Raw genomic sequence first — 15,755 nt, 5'->3', positions numbered from 1 at the left:
AACAAATACAAGGAATTTTCTCTCCTTGTACAACACATCGAATATACTGCCCAATGTTTCTTTACTTTGCGTTGTTACTGCCAAATACCCAATTTACTGGGAATTCAATGAAACTTTCAGTATGGACTAATTTGATTTCATCACCGTTATAATGCCGAGACTCATTACACACACTAATTTCTCAACTGGTTTCAACTGGTTTGAACTAGTCTCAACTGGTTTGAACTGGTTTCATCTGGTTTCAACTGAATTGAACTGATCTCAACTGGTTTTAACTGGTTTCATCTAGTTAAACTGGTTTTAACTGGGTTCAACTGGTGTCAACTAGTTTCAACTGATCTCAAGGATTCAAAAAGTTCAACCCACAAAAACAAAAGGTTTACAAAATAGAGCGTTCATTAAAAGACAATGGAAGGGAAGAAGAGAAACTTGTATTATAAAGGAAAGCAAGGGAGAGATGGATAAGTTTGAAAAGAAATGATGAAAGCAACTACTATAAAGAAATGCAAATTAAAAAAAAGATAAATCAAACCTGGATGAATGCAAAGATTAATATCAAGGAAAGAAGTTGAAACCAGTTAAAACCAGTTGAGACCAGTTTAAACCGTGTAAAAAAAGTTGAAAAAAATCGAGAACAGTTGAAACCAGATGAGACCAGTGGAAACTAGTTAAAATCAGTTAAAACCAGTTGAAACCAGTCAAAATCAGTTGAAACCAGTTTAGATCAGTCGAAACCTGTTAAAATTATTTGAAACTAGTTAAAACCAGTTGAAACCAGTTGAAAAAAAGTTAAAACTACTTGAAACCAGTTAGTTAGAAACAGAGACCAGTTGAAAACCAGTTAAAATCAGTTAAAACCAGTTGAGACCAGTTCAAAGCAGTTGAAACCAGCTAAAACCAGTTGAGACCAGTTCAAAGCAGTTGAAACCAGCTAAAACCAGTTGAGACCAGTTCAAACCAGTTGAAACCAGTTAAAACCAGTTGAGAACAGATCAAACCAGTTGAAACTATTTGAGACCAGTTGAAATAACTTGAGATCAGTTGAAACTAGTCCATACCGGTGGAAACCAGTTCTAACCAGTTGAGACCAGTTCAAAAAAAGTTGAAACCAGTTGAAACGAGTTAAAACCATTTGAAACTAGTCAAGAATACGTGAAACCAGTTGAGACCATTTGAAACTAGTTAAAACCAGTTGAAACCAGTCAAAATCACTTGAAACCAGTTTAGATCAATCGAAACCTGTTAAAATTACTTGAAACTAGTTAAAACCAGTGTAAACCAGTTGAAAAAGTTAAACCTACTTGAAATCAGTTAGTTAGAAACAGAGACCAGTTGAAAACCAGTGAAAACCTGTTAAAACCAGTTTAGACATTTCAAACAAGTTGAAACCACTTGAAATCAGTTGAAACTACGTACTTGAAACCAGTGAAAACCAGTTGAGACTAGTTGAACCCAGTTGAGATACATTGAACCAGTTAAAACCAGATAAAACCAGTTGAGACCAGTTCAAAGCAGTTGAAACCAGCTAAAACCAGTTGAGACCAGTTCAAACCAGTTGAAACCAGTTAAAACCAGTTGAGAACGGATCAAACCAGTTGAAACCAGTTGAGACCAGTTCAAACTAGTCCATACCGGATGAGACCAGTTCTAACCAGTTGAGACCAGTTCAAAAAAAGTTGAAACCAGTTGAAACGATTTAAAGCCAGTTGAAACTAGTCAAGAACAGTTGAAACCAGTTGAGACCATTTGAAACTAGTTAAAACCAGTTGAAACCAGTTAAAATCAGTTGAAACCAGATGAGATCAGTTGAAACATGTTGAAACTACTTGAAACTAGTTAAAACCACTTGAAACCAGTTAAAACCAGTTGAGAACAGATCAAACCAGTTGAAACCAGTTGAGACCAGTTGAAATAACTTGAGATCAGTTAAAACTAGTCCATACCGGTTGAGACCAGTTCTAACCAGTTCAAAAAAAAGCCGAAACCAGTTGAAACTAGTCAAGAACAGTTGAAACCAGTTGAGACCATTTGAAACTAGTTAAAACCAGTTGAAACCAGTTAAAATCAGTTGAAACCAGTTGAGATCAGTTGAAACATGTTGAAACTACTTGAAACTAGTTAAAACCAGTTGAAACCAGTTACAAATAGAGACCAGTTACAAATAGAGACCAGTTGAAACCAGTTGAAATTGCTTACCCCACCCCACTTTAAATGTCAGGCCCCTAAGGCCTGGGCCACTATGTGAGTGGTCAGATGAGGTTTCTAACCTCCTAAGCTACACATTTATACCGACCCCAGTGTGGCCCACGCCGTTTCGATGTCTGAAAATAACGAAAATACAAGGATATGTAGCATTCTATATATAACGTTTGTAAATGGCAGGAAACACCTACATTGTCACTTTAACTGTCAGGCCCTTTTACAGCCTGGGCCACTATGTGAGTGGTCAGATGAGGTTGCTAACATCCTACGCTACACATTTACAGCGACCCCAATGTGGCCCAGGCCGTTTCAGTGTTTGTTTGAAATAAAGGCAGTATAAGGTTATGTATATATCATTTTATATGCGATCTTTGTAAAAGCTACACAGTTCTAAAGACGCAAATGTGGCTAGGCACGTTTTAGTATTTCTTTTTTTAAATAAAGGCATTACAAAGTTATGTAGCATTTTATATATGCGACCTTTGTAAATGGCAAGAGTCACCTACATTGCCACTTTAACTGTCAGGCTCCTACAGACTGGGCCACTATGTCAGTGGTCAGATGAGGTTGGTATCATTTTAAGCTACACATTTATACCCACCCCAATATGGCCCAGGTCGTTTCAATGTCTCAAAATAACGAAAATACAAGGATATGTAGCATTTGATATATCATAACGTTTGTAAAGTGCAAGAGAAACCTATATTGTCACTTTAACTGTCAGGCCCTTACGGCCTGGGCCACTATGTGAGTGGTCAGATGACGTTGTTAACATCCCAAGCTATATATTTATACCGATTTATACTGGTCATTTATACTGATACATTACATTTCAATACATTGTGTCACTTGATTTCCTAACATACGCTTTCTTGAAGTTCCTGAAGTTTCTTAGTTTCTTTTCAACTTCTGAATTACGTCATTATAAGAAATGACAATTTTGTTTCTTTTGAACAAAATTAGCTTTCTAATTAGTTGGACAATATTGACGGGTTTGTTAAAAATCATTTTCAATACATTGCGTCATTAGTAGTAATGACGCAATATAAGAAACCATAGCACTCGCGATTAAATATTAAGAAGAAAAAAGACATTTCATTCCTTCTGCTACTTTCAAATAGTTTGGTACTTGTTTCAAACTGCAAATGATTAGACTATCAAGCATCTTAAATTGGTCATTAATCAGTCACTTGATTTCATAACATACTCTTTCTTGAAAACCAATGATTCGCTTACCTTGCACGAAAATTTGATGGTTTTACGTTGCAAACGAACTCCCACCCGTTTGCAATGTAATGTACGATTTAACCAATAACGAACAAAATAGCTTTGGAACCAGATTGACAAAATTGACGGGTTTCTTACAAATCGTTTTCAATACATTGCGTCATACATTAGTAGTAATGTCGCAAAGATAAGAAACCATAGCACACGCCATTAAAGGTCAAGAAGAAAAAAGACATTTTATTCATTCTGCTATTTTCAAATACTTTGGTACTTGTTTCAAATTAAAGTAATTAGACTGTCAAGCATCTTAAATTGCTCAGTTGTCAGTCACTTGATTTCATAATACACTCTTTTTTGAAATTCAAGTTTATTTTAAACTTCTGAATTCCGTCATAATAAAAAATGAAAGTTTTGTTTCTTTTGAACAAATAGCTTTGCAATCAGATTGACAAAATTGACGGGTGTGTTACAAATCATTTTCAATACATTGCGTCATTAGTAGTAATGACGCAAAAATAAGAAACCATAGCACACGCGATTAAAGATCACAAGAAAAAAGACATTTTATTCATTCTTCTACTCTCAAGTAGTTTGGTACTCGTTTCAAACTGCAATTAATTAGACTATCAAGCATCTTAAATTGGTCATTTATCAGTCATTTGATTTCATAACATACTCTTTCTTGAAGTTCCTGAAGTTTCTTAAGTTTTTTTTTTAAATTTCTGATTTCCGCCATAACAAGAAATGAAAGTTTTTGTTTCTTTTGAACCAAATAGCTGTGTAATCAGATTGACAAAATTGACGGGTTTGTTAGAAATCATTTTCAATACATTGCGTCATTAGTAGTAATGACGCAAAGACAAGCGATTAAAGATTAAGAAGAAAAAGACATTTCATTCCTTCTGCTACTTTCAAATACTTTGGTACTTGTTTCAAACTTCAAATGATTAGACTATCAAGCATCCTAAATTGGTCATTTATCAGTGACTTGGTCTCATTACATACTGTTTCTTGAAAACCAATGATTTCGTTTAACCTTGCAGGAAAATTTGACGGTTTTACGTTGTAAACGAACTCCCACCCGTTTGCAATGTAATGGTACGATTTAACCAATAACGAACAAAATAGCTTTGGAATCAGATTGACAAAATTGACGGGTTTGTTACAAATCATTTTCAATACATTGCGTCATTTGTAGTAATGACGCAAAGATAAGAAACCATAGCACACGAGATTAAAGATCAAGAAGAAAAAACACATTTCATTCCTTCTGCTGCTTTCAAATACTTTGGTACTTGTTTTAAACTGCCAGTAATTAGACTATCAAGCATCTTAGAACGGTCATTTATCAGTCACTTAATTCCGTAACATACTCTTTCTTGAAGTTCCTGAAGTTTCTTAAAGTTTCTTTTAAACTTCTCAATTCCGTCATAATAAGAAATGAAAGTTTTGTTTCTTTTGAACAAAATAGCTTTGTAATCAGATTGACAAAATTGACGGCTTTGTTACGAATAATTTTCAATACATTGCGTCATTTACTAATGACGCAAATGACGCAAAAATAAGAAACCATAGGACGCGCAATTAAAGAGTTAGAAGGAAAAAGGCATTTCATTCGTTCTATTACTTTTAAATACTTTGGTACTTGTGGCAAGCTGCGAGTAACTAGACTATCAAGCATCTTAAATTGGTCATTTATCATTCACTTGAATTCATAACATCCTGTTTTTTTGAAAACCAATGATTTCGTTTCCCTTGCACGAAAATTTGACGGTTTTACTTTGGAAATGGTTTCAATCCCGTTGGCAATGTAATGTACGATTTCCCCAATAACAGATTCTTTATTTCGTCGAACCTTCCCCGGATTTCTAGCGAGTAACAAAACTCGACATAACAAATACAAGGAATTTTCTCTCCTTGTACAACACATCGAATATACTGCCCAATGTTTCTTTACTTTGCGTTGTTACTGCCAAATACCCAATTTACTGGAATTCAATGAAACTTTCAGTATGGACTAATTTGATTTCATCACCGTTATAATGCCGAGACTCATTACACACACTAATTTCTCAACTGGTTTCAACTGGTTTGAACTAGTCTCAACTGGTTTTAACTGGTTTCATCTGGTTTCAACTGAATTGAACTGATCTCAACTGGTTTTAACTGGTTTCATCTAGTTAAACTGGTTTTAACTGGGTTCAACTGGTGTCAACTAGTTTCAACTGATCTCAAGGATTCAAAAAGTTCAACCCACATAAACAAAAGGTTTACAAAATAGAGCGTTCATTAAAAGACAATGGAAGGGAAGAAGAGAAACTTGTATTATAAAGGAAAGCAAGGGAGAGATGGATAAGTTTGAAAAGAAATAATGAAAGCAACTACTATAAAGAAATGCAAATTAAAAAAAAGATAAATCAAACCTGGATGAATGCAAAGATTAATATCAAGGAAAGAAGTTGAAACCAGTTAAAACCAGTTGAGACCAGTTTAAACCGTGTAAAAAAAGTTGAAAAAAATCGAGAACAGTTGAAACCAGATGAGACCAGTGGAAACTAGTTAAAATCAGATAAAACCAGTTGAAACCAGTCAAAATCAGTTGAAACCAGTTTAGATCAGTCGAAACCTGTTAAAATTACTTGAAACTAGTTAAAACCAGTTGAAACCAGTTGAAAAAAGTTAAAACTACTTGAAACCAGTTAGTTAGAAACAGAGACCAGTTGAAAACCAGTGAAAACCTGTTAAAACCAGTTTAGACATTTCAAACAAGTTGAAACCAGTTGAAACCAAATGAAACCACTTGAGATCAGTTGAAACTACGTACTTGAAACCAGTGAAAACCAGTTGAGACTAGTTGAACCCAGTTGAGATACATTGAACCACTTAAAACGAGTTGAGACCAGTTCAAAGCAGTTGAAACCAGCTAAAACCAGTTGAGACCAGTTCAAACCAGTTGAAACCAGTTAAAACCAGTTGAGAACAGATCAAACCAGTTGAAACCAGTTGAGACCAGTTGAAATAACTTGAGATCAGTTGAAACTAGACCATACCGGTTGAGACCAGTTCTAACCAGTTGAGACCAGTTCAAAAAAAAGTTGGAACCAGTTGAAACGAGTTAAAACCAGTTGAAACTAGTCAAGAATAGTTGAAACCAGTTGAGACCATTTGAAACTAGTTAAAACCAGTTGAAACCAGTCAAAATCAGTTGAAACCAGTTTAGATCAGTCGAAACATGTTAAAATTATTTGAAACTAGTTAAAACCAGTTGAAACCAGTTGAAAAAAGTTTAACCTATTTGAAATCAGTTAGTTAGAAACAGAGACCAGTTGAAAACCAGTGAAAACCTGTTAAAACCAGTTGAAACCAAATGAAACCACTTGAGATCAGTTGAAACTACGTACTTGAAACCAGTGAAAACCAGTTGAGACTAGTTGAACCCAGTTGAGATACATTGAACCAGTTAAAACCAGTTAAAACCAGTTGAGACCAGTTCAAAGCAGTTGAAACCAGCTAAAACCAGTTGAGACCAGTTCAAACCAGTTGAAACTAGTTGAGACCAGTTGAAATGACTTGAGATCAGTTGAAACTAGTCCATACCGGTGGAAACCAGTTCTAACCAGTTGAGACCAGTTCAAAAAAAGTTGAAACCAGTTGAAACGAGTTAAAACCATTTGAAACTAGTCAAGAATACGTGAAACCAGTTGAGACCATTTGAAACTAGTTAAAACCAGTTGAAACCAGTCAAAATCACTTGAAACCAGTTTAGATCAATCGAAACCTGTTAAAATTACTTGAAACTAGTTAAAACCAGTGTAAACCAGTTGAAAAAAGTTAAACCTACTTGAAATCAGTTAGTTAGAAACAGAGACCAGTTGAAAACCAGTGAAAACCTGTTAAAACCAGTTTAGACATTTCAAACAAGTTGAAACCACTTGAAATCAGTTGAAACTACGTACTTGAAACCAGTGAAAACCAGTTGAGACTAGTTGAACCCAGTTGAGATACATTGAACCAGTTAAAACCAGATAAAACCAGTTGAGACCAGTTCAAAGCAGTTGAAACCAGCTAAAACCAGTTGAGACCAGTTCAAACCAGTTGAAACCAGTTAAAACCAGTTGAGAACGGATCAAACCAGTTGAAACCAGTTGAGACCAGTTCAAACTAGTCCATACCGGTTGAGACCAGTTCTAACCAGTTGAGACCAGTTCAAAAAAAGTTGAAACCAGTTGAAACGATTTAAAACCAGTTGAAACTAGTCAAGAACAGTTGAAACCAGTTGAGACCATTTGAAACTAGTTAAAACCAGTTGAAACCAGTTAAAATCAGTTGAAACCAGATGAGATCAGTTGAAACATGTTGAAACTACTTGAAACTAGTTAAAACCACTTGAAACCAGTTAAAACCAGTTGAGAACAGATCAAACCAGTTGAAACCAGTTGAGACCAGTTGAAATAACTTGAGATCAGTTAAAACTAGTCCATACCGGTTGAGACCAGTTCTAACCAGTTCAAAAAAAGCCGAAACCAGTTGAAACGAGTTAAAACCAGTTGAAACTAGTCAAGAACAGTTGAAACCAGTTGAGACCATTTGAAACTAGTTAAAACCAGTTGAAACCAGTTAAAATCAGTTGAAACCAGTTGAGATCAGTTGAAACATGTTGAAACTACTTGAAACTAGTTAAAACCAGTTGAAACCAGTTACAAATAGAGACCAGTTACAAATAGAGACCAGTTGAAACCAGTTGAAATTGCTTACCCCACCCCCACTTTAAATGTCAGGCCCCTAAGGCCTGGGCCACTACGTGAGTGGTCAGATGAGGTTGCTAACCTCCTAAGCTACACATTTATACCGACCCCAGTGTGGCCCACGCCGTTTCGATGTCTGAAAATAACGAAAATACAAGGATATGTAGCATTTTATATATAACGTTTGTAAATGGCAGGAAACACCTACATTGTCACTTTAACTGTCAGGCCCTTTTACAGCCTGGGCCACTATGTGAGTGGTCAGATGAGGTTGCTAACATCCTACGCTACACATTTACAGCGACCCCAATGTGGCCCAGGCCGTTTCAGTGTTTGTTTGAAATAAAGGCAGTATAAGGTTATGTATATATCATTTTATATGCGATCTTTGTAAAAGCTACACAGTTATAAAGACGCAATTGTGGCTAGGCCGTTTTAGTATTTCTTTTTTTAAATAAAGGCATTACAAAGTTATGTAGCATTTTATATATGCGACCTTTGTAAATGGCAAGAAGCACCTACATTGCCACTTTAACTGTCAGGCTCCTACAGACTGGGCCACTATGTGAGTGGTCAGATGAGGTTGGTATCATTTTAAGCTACACATTTATACCCACCCCAATATGGCCCAGGCCGTTTCAATGTCTCAAAATAACGAAAATACAAGGATATGTAGCATTTGATATATCATAACGTTTGTAAAGTGCAAGAAAACCTATATTGTCACTTTAACTGTCAGGCCCTTACGGCCTGGGCCACTATGTGAGTGGTCAGATGACGTTGTTAACATCCCAAGCTATATATTTATACCGATTTATACTGGTCATTTATACTGATACATTACATTTCAATACATTGTGTCACTTGATTTCCTAACATACGCTTTCTTGAAGTTCCTGAAGTTTCTTAGTTTCTTTTCAACTTCTGAATTACGTCATTATAAGAAATTGACAATTTTGTTTCTTTTGAACAAAATAGCTTTCTAATTAGTTGGACAATATTGACGGGTTTGTTAAAAATCATTTTCAATACATTGCGTCATTAGTAGTAATGACGCAAATATAAGAAACCATAGCACTCGCGATTAAATATTAAGAAGAAAAAAGACATTTCATTCCTTCTGCTACTTTCAAATAGTTTGGTACTTGTTTCAAACTGCAAATGATTAGACTATCAAGCATCTTAAATTGGTCATTAATCAGTCACTTGATTTCATAACATACTCTTTCTTGAAAACCAATGATTCGCTTACCTTGCACGAAAATTTGATGGTTTTACGTTGCAAACGAACTCCCACCCGTTTGCAATGTAATGTACGATTTAACCAATAACGAACAAAATAGCTTTGGAACCAGATTGACAAAATTGACGGGTTTCTTACAAATCGTTTTCAATACATTGCGTCATACATTAGTAGTAATGTCGCAAAGATAAGAAACCATAGCACACGCCATTAAAGGTCAAGAAGAAAAAAGACATTTTATTCATTCTGCTATTTTCAAATACTTTGGTACTTGTTTCAAATTAAAGTAATTAGACTGTCAAGCATCTTAAATTGCTCAGTTGTCAGTCACTTGATTTCATAATACACTCTTTTTTGAAATTCAAGTTTATTTTAAACTTCTGAATTCCGTCATAATAAAAAATGAAAGTTTTGTTTCTTTTGAACAAAATAGCTTTGCAATCAGATTGACAAAATTGACGGGTGTGTTACAAATCATTTTCAATACATTGCGTCATTAGTAGTAATGACGCAAAAATAAGAAACCATAGCACACGCGATTAAAGATCACAAGAAAAAAGACATTTTATTCATTCTTCTACTCTCAAGTAGTTTGGTACTCGTTTCAAACTGCAATTAATTAGACTATCAAGCATCTTAAATTGGTCATTTATCAGTCATTTGATTTCATAACATACTCTTTCTTGAAGTTCCTGAAGTTTCTTAAGTTTTTTTTTTAATTTCTGATTTCCGCCATAACAAGAAATGAAAGTTTTTGTTTCTTTTGAACAAAATAGCTTTGTAATCAGATTGACAAAATTGACGGGTTTGTTAGAAATCATTTTCAAATCATTCCGTCATTAGTAGTAATGACGCAAAGACAAGCGATTAAAGATTAGAAGAAAAAGACATTTCATTCCTTCTGCTACTTTCAAATACTTTGGTACTTGTTTCAAACTTCAAATGATTAGACTATCAAGCATCCTAAATTGGTCATTTATCAGTGACTTGGTCTCATTACATACTGTTTCTTGAAAACCAATGATTTCGTTTAACCTTGCAGGAAAATTTGACGGTTTTACGTTGTAAACGAACTCCCACCCGTTTGCAATGTAATGGTACGATTTAACCAATAACGAACAAAATAGCTTTGGAATCAGATTGACAAAATTGACGGGTTTGTTACAAATCATTTTCAATACATTGCGTCATTTGTAGTAATGACGCAAAGATAAGAAACCATAGCACACGAGATTAAAGATCAAGAAGAAAAAAGACATTTCATTCCTTCTGCTGCTTTCAAATACTTTGGTACTTGTTTTAAACTGCCAGTAATTAGACTATCAAGCATCTTAAAACGGTCATTTATCAGTCACTTAATGCCGTAACATACTCTTTCTTGAACTTCCTGAAGTTTCTTAAAGTTTCTTTTAAACTTCTCAATTCCGTCATAATAAGAAATGAAAGTTTTGTTTCTTTTGAACAAAATAGCTTTGTAATCAGATTGACAAAATTGACGGCTTTGTTACGAATAATTTTCAATACATTGCGTCATTTACTAATGACGCAAATGACGCAAAAATAAGAAACCATAGGACGCGCAATTAAAGAGTTAGAAGGAAAAAGGCATTTCATTCGTTCTATTACTTTTAATTACTTTGGTACTTGTGGCAAGCTGCGAGTAACTAGACTATCAAGCATCTTAAATTGGTCATTTATCATTCACTTGAATTCATAACATCCTGTTTTTTTGAAAACCAATGATTTCGTTTCCCTTGCACGAAAATTTGACGGTTTTACTTTGGAAATGGTTTCAATCCCGTTGGCAATGTAATGTACGATTTCCCCAATAACAGATTCTTTATTTCGTCGAACCTTCCCCGGATTTCTAGCGAGTAACAAAAATCGACATAACAAATACAAGGAATTTTCTCTCCTTGTACAACACATCGAATATACTGCCCAATGTTTCTTTACTTTGCGTTGTTACTGCCAAATACCCAATTTACTGGGAATTCAATGAAACTTTCAGTATGGACTAATTTGATTTCATCACCGTTATAATGCCGAGACTCATTACACACACTAATTTCTCAACTGGTTTCAACTGGTTTGAACTAGTCTCAACTGGTTTGAACTGGTTTCATCTGGTTTCAACTGAATTGAACTGATCTCAACTGGTTTTAACTGGTTTCATCTAGTTAAACTGGTTTTAACTGGGTTCAACTGGTGTCAACTAGTTTCAACTGATCTCAAGGATTCAAAAAGTTCAACCCACAAAAACAAAAGGTTTACAAAATAGAGCGTTCATTAAAAGACAATGGAAGGGAAGAAGAGAAACTTGTATTATAAAGGAAAGCAAGGGAGAGATGGATAAGTTTGAAAAGAAATGATGAAAGCAACTACTATAAAGAAATGCAAATTAAAAAAAAGATAAATCAAACCTGGATGAATGCAAAGATTAATATCAAGGAAAGAAGTTGAAACCAGTTAAAACCAGTTGAGACCAGTTTAAACCGTGTAAAAAAAGTTGAAAAAAATCGAGAACAGTTGAAACCAGATGAGACCAGTGGAAACTAGTTAAAATCAGTTAAAACCAGTTGAAACCAGTCAAAATCAGTTGAAACCAGTTTAGATCAGTCGAAACCTGTTAAAATTACTTGAAACTAGTTAAAACCAGTTGAAACCAGTTGAAAAAAGTTAAAACTACTTGAAACCAGTTAGTTAGAAAGAGAGACCAGTTGAAAACCAGTGAAAACCTGTTAAAACCAGTTTAGACATTTCAAACAAGTTGAAACCAGTTGAAACCAAATGAAACCACTTGAGATCAGTTGAAACTACGTACTTGAAACCAGTGAAAACCAGTTGAGACTACATGAACCCAGTTGAGATACATTGAACCACTTAAAACGAGTTGAGACCAGTTCAAAGCAGTTGAAACCAGCTAAAACCAGTTGAGACCAGTTCAAACCAGTTGAAACCAGTTAAAACCAGTTGAGAACAGATCAAACCAGTTGAAACCAGTTGAGACCAGTTGAAATAACTTGAGATCAGTTGAAACTAGACCATACCGGTTGAGACCAGTTCTAACCAGTTGAGACCAGTTCAAAAAAAGTTGGAACCAGTTGAAACGAGTTAAAACCAGTTGAAACTAGTCAAGAATAGTTGAAACCAGTTGAGACCATTTGAAACTAGTTAAAACCAGTTGAAACCAGTCAAAATCAGTTGAAACCAGTTTAGATCAGTCGAAACCTGTTAAAATTATTTGAAACTAGTTAAAACCAGTTGAAACCAGTTGAAAAAAAGTTAAAACTACTTGAAACCAGTTAGTTAGAAACAGAGACCAGTTGAAAACCAGTTAAAATCAGTTAAAACCAGTTGAGACCAGTTCAAAGCAGTTGAAACCAGCTAAAACCAGTTGAGACCAGTTCAAAGCAGTTGAAACCAGCTAAAACCAGTTGAGACCAGTTCAAACCAGTTGAAACCAGTTAAAACCAGTTGAGAACAGATCAAACCAGTTGAAACTATTTGAGACCAGTTGAAATAACTTGAGATCAGTTGAAACTAGTCCATACCGGTGGAAACCAGTTCTAACCAGTTGAGACCAGTTCAAAAAAAGTTGAAACCAGTTGAAACGAGTTAAAACCATTTGAAACTAGTCAAGAATACGTGAAACCAGTTGAGACCATTTGAAACTAGTTAAAACCAGTTGAAACCAGTCAAAATCACTTGAAACCAGTTTAGATCAGTCGAAACCTGTTAAAATTACTTGAAACTAGTTAAAACCAGTTGAAACCAGTTGAAAAAAAGTTAAAACTACTTGAAACCAGTTAGTTAGAAACAGAGACCAGTTGAAAACCAGTTAAAATCAGTTAAAACCAGTTGAGACAGTTCAAAGCAGTTGAAACCAGCTAAAACCAGTTGAGACCAGTTCAAAGCAGTTGAAACCAGCTAAAACCAGTTGAGACCAGTTCAAACCAGTTGAAACCAGTTAAAACCAGTTGAGAACAGATCAAACCAGTTGAAACTATTTGAGACCAGTTGAAATAACTTGAGATCAGTTGAAACTAGTCCATACCGGTGGAAACCAGTTCTAACCAGTTGAGACCAGTTCAAAAAAAGTTGAAACCAGTTGAAACGAGTTAAAACCATTTGAAACTAGTCAAGAATACGTGAAACCAGTTGAGACCATTTGAAACTAGTTAAAACCAGTTGAAACCAGTCAAAATCACTTGAAACCAGTTTAGATCAATCGAAACCTGTTAAAATTACTTGAAACTAGTTAAAACCAGTGTAAACCAGTTGAAAAAGTTAAACCTACTTGAAATCAGTTAGTTAGAAACAGAGACCAGTTGAAAACCAGTGAAAACCTGTTAAAACCAGTTTAGACATTTCAAACAAGTTGAAACCACTTGAAATCAGTTGAAACTACGTACTTGAAACCAGTGAAAACCAGTTGAGACTAGTTGAACCCAGTTGAGATACATTGAACCAGTTAAAACCAGATAAAACCAGTTGAGACCAGTTCAAAGCAGTTGAAACCAGCTAAAACCAGTTGAGACCAGTTCAAACCAGTTGAAACCAGTTAAAACCAGTTGAGAACGGATCAAACCAGTTGAAACCAGTTGAGACCAGTTCAAACTAGTCCATACCGGTTGAGACCAGTTCTAACCAGTTGAGACCAGTTCAAAAAAAGTTGAAACCAGTTGAAACGATTTAAAACCAGTTGAAACTAGTCAAGAACAGTTGAAACCAGTTGAGACCATTTGAAACTAGTTAAAACCAGTTGAAACCAGTTAAAATCAGTTGAAACCAGATGAGATCAGTTGAAACATGTTGAAACTACTTGAAACTAGTTAAAACCACTTGAAACCAGTTAAAACCAGTTGAGAACAGATCAAACCAGTTGAAACCAGTTGAGACCAGTTGAAATAACTTGAGATCAGTTAAAACTAGTCCATACCGGTTGAGACCAGTTCTAACCAGTTCAAAAAAAGCCGAAACCAGTTGAAACGAGTTAAAACCAGTTGAAACTAGTCAAGAACAGTTGAAACCAGTTGAGACCATTTGAAACTAGTTAAAACCAGTTGAAACCAGTTAAAATCAGTTGAAACCAGTTGAGATCAGTTGAAACATGTTGAAACTACTTGAAACTAGTTAAAACCAGTTGAAACCAGTTACAAATAGAGACCAGTTACAAATAGAGACCAGTTGAAACCAGTTGAAATTGCTTACCCCACCCCCACTTTAAATGTCAGGCCCCTAAGGCCTGGGCCACTATGTGAGTGGTCAGATGAGGTTTCTAACCTCCTAAGCTACACATTTATACCGACCCCAGTGTGGCCCACGCCGTTTCGATGTCTGAAAATAACGAAAATACAAGGATATGTAGCATTTTATATATAACGTTTGTAAATGGCAGGAAACACCTACATTGTCACTTTAACTGTCAGGCCCTTTTACAGCCTGGGCCACTATGTGAGTGGTCAGATGAGGTTGCTAACATCCTACGCTACACATTTACAGCGACCCCAATGTGGCCCAGGCCGTTTCAGTGTTTGTTTGAAATAAAGGCAGTATAAGGTTATGTATATATCATTTTATATGCGATCTTTGTAAAAGCTACACAGTTATAAAGACGCAAATGTGGCTAGGCCGTTTTAGTATTTCTTTTTTTAAATAAAGGCATTACAAAGTTATGTAGCATTTTATATATGCGACCTTTGTAAATGGCAAGAGGCACCTACATTGCCACTTTAACTGTCAGGCTCCTACAGACTGGGCCACTATGTGAGTGGTCAGATGAGGTTGGTATCATTTTAAGCTACACATTTATACCCACCCCAATATGGCCCAGGCCGTTTCAATGTCTCAAAATAACGAAAATACAAGGATATGTAGCATTTGATATATCATAACGTTTGTAAAGTGCAAGAAAACCTATATTGTCACTTTAACTGTCAGGCCCTTACGGCCTGGGCCACTATGTGAGTGGTCAGATGACGTTGTTAACATCCCAAGCTATATATTTATACCGATTTATACTGGTCATTTATACTGATACATTACATTTCAATACATTGTGTCACTTGATTTCCTAACATACGCTTTCTTGAAGTTCCTGAAGTTTCTTAGTTTCTTTTCAACTTCTGAATTACGTCATTATAAGAAATGACAATTTTGTTTCTTTTGAACAAAATAGCTTTCTAATTAGTTGGACAATATTGACGGGTTTGTTAAAAATCATTTTCAATACATTGCGTCATTAGTAGTAATGACGCAAATATAAGAAACCATAGCACTCGCGATTAAATATTAAGAAGAAAAAAGACATTTCATTCCTTCTGCTACTTTCAAAT

This window comes from Diadema antillarum, unplaced genomic scaffold, assembly GCF_040938485.1.
Source record: "Diadema antillarum isolate AM-2024a unplaced genomic scaffold, OU_Dant_1.0 seq00000682_RagTag, whole genome shotgun sequence".
Taxonomy (NCBI): domain Eukaryota; kingdom Metazoa; phylum Echinodermata; class Echinoidea; order Diadematoida; family Diadematidae; genus Diadema; species Diadema antillarum.
The sequence above is the reverse complement of the archived record's forward strand: the minus strand, read 5'-3'. Positions refer to the sequence as shown.